This window comes from Sphaeroforma arctica (assembly GCF_001186125.1).
Source record: "Sphaeroforma arctica JP610 unplaced genomic scaffold supercont1.479, whole genome shotgun sequence".
Classification (NCBI taxonomy): Eukaryota; class Ichthyosporea; order Ichthyophonida; genus Sphaeroforma; species Sphaeroforma arctica.
The window spans coordinates 6,145-8,644 of NW_014040079.1; positions in this window are offsets into that span (position 1 = coordinate 6,145).

The window sequence follows — 2,500 nt, forward strand, 5'->3', positions numbered from 1 at the left end:
TGTGTGTGTGTGTGTGTGTCTGTGTGTCTGTGCGTGCGTGTGTGTGTGTGTGTACACGTGTGTGTGTGTACACGTGTGTGTTGTGTGTGTGTCTGTTGTATGTGCGAGTATATACATATATATATATATATATATATATATTGCAATAAATGCTTGTGCTTAGACAAAGTGTACATATAACAATCGAGTCAAGTTTGATGTCTACAAATGAAAAAATTACTTTCAAGTGGCATCAAATAGCAGCGAATAATTAGTGTTCTAACGCAATGCAGATTGCCCTCGGCGTACCTGTCCAGTCATCCTGACAGGTGCATTCGTAGTTTGTACCGGGTTTGACATATCCATTCCCACAGTCTATTTCTGAACATTTCGCACCGCTGAATCCTGGTGGACATAAACACGTATCTGCTTCTGCTCCATATCTACACCCTTCTGTGTAGTGTGTCTGTGTTTGTGCTTTCACTCCTAGGAGGCAGAGTACAGCACATAACAAAGTCACTAAGATAAGGTGGGGTACCTTCATGTCGCACAAGAGACCGTACGTCACGCATAACCCTGTCGAGCCCAGGTTGTAAATCGATTATTTGTCTAATTAAAAGACGTGTTTGAAATAGAGGCTATGTAAGACGACACAACCAGACAAGAGTACGTATTTATATGCACATATTTGATATATTTATAAACAGTAATAATAATAAAAACTTTACAAGACTCATAAATATAAATAAATATAAACAATCAATACACTCTAGTGAGAGTAAATATGTATGTAAATATTGTTAATTCCTTTTTTTTTTTGACATTTTGTCCATAGCCTACTAAATAAAACATTTTTGTCAACAATATTATTTTTATATGATTTGTTTTGTCCACAATCTTTTTTCAATTTTTTTATATAAAATTTTACAATTTAAAAGCCCATATTTGTTCACTCAGCAGTGTCTTACATTCGCATGTTTTACTTTGCAACATTTAAAATTTAAAATTTAATATATGTTGTAATAAGGTTGATGTTTTATTTTATTTTTTTATATACTGGTAGTAAATAGCACCCCGGGGCATTCTCGAGACGTGTTTTTCTTTCTTTTATTTAAAAAACAATGCCAGTTCATAGCCTTCTATAAATAAATATATTTTTCTAAAGCTTAAACCGGCGGCTCTTTCACCATTTCACGTAGCTCCTTCTTTTTATGACTTTCACTTTCTCGACTCGAGCAGGAGAGAGAGAGAGAGACAGCCTCTATAGGCCCTCGGCCTCAGAGTCTCAGACCTCAGTCCTCACTCCTTAGAGTCTCAGACAGGGGTCTATGAGTCAGGATGAGTCACTGAGAGAGCTAGCTGATAGAGCGATAAATAGTGATGATAAGACTACTATGAAGTGGCAGTCTGATGAAGGTCTTCAATTTAGTTTTTTATTAGTTTTTTATTTGTTTTTAAAAACAATAATAAAATAGTTTTTTATAGTTTTTTAACACCCCATCCATTTACTAACTACTAAAGGGAGTCGATCTTTAAGAACCAAACCTAATTCACTAAATCCGGTTTTGGATAAAAACCCAGTATTATTTTCTAGACTTTTTTTTTGAAACAATTTTTAAAAAAGAATTTTGCGAAGGCACCAAGTGGAGGTTGTTGAATTTAGGAGGCTATGTATTGGTTCATGAGATATGTATCGGTGCACACTTTTCGACCATGCCAAATCTTGGATTTCCGGGTCGCGTATTAACATCTTGAACCTTCTAAGGGTTCTCATATATAATAAATATATAGGTATTATTACTTCTGAACCCATTATTGTGGTATAGAGGGCTTATTATACTTGCTCAAAATCACCATTCAAGTGCATGCTTGTCAATCAATGACATCCATTTGGTGTGCGTATCCAAATATATGGCTTCACTATGTTTTTCAGACCTTTGTTATACTTACATAACCATAATTAAACCATAATAATGTGCTTTTAATCGTATGTGGGTGAATATTTAGTGAATTCTGACGAAAAGTTCAGGAAATGAGATTCATCGTACATTCGATGGCATTGCACATCAAATGCCGTGAATACGCTTTTTCTCGATTTTAGCAGCTGTAGCTTGCAATACGGTTATAAGAATACATATACAATATTGCTTGGACAATATTTGTACGTGACAACATTGAAACTTTGCAAATTATGCTTATTTAGACCCAATAATCGCGTTTTGGAGGATTCCGATGTAGTGTTAAACTCCTACAAATAGAAGGTTTCTACTAGTAGTGCGACCTTGGCGCCTTCGCAAATCATTTTCAAAATACTAAATCTTGAAATATGCCAAAACAAAAACATTATTGGGAATAAATAGAATTCCAGATTTAGCTAGTCAGGAACGAACGGTTCTTAATTCTCGGCCCGATTTAATCCCCTAGGTACATGGAAGGGGTGTTAAAATAATATAAACAAACAAAAAAAGGTATGTAAACATAGCCTTCTGAAATGTTTTAATTTTCAGCAGACTATGGGAAA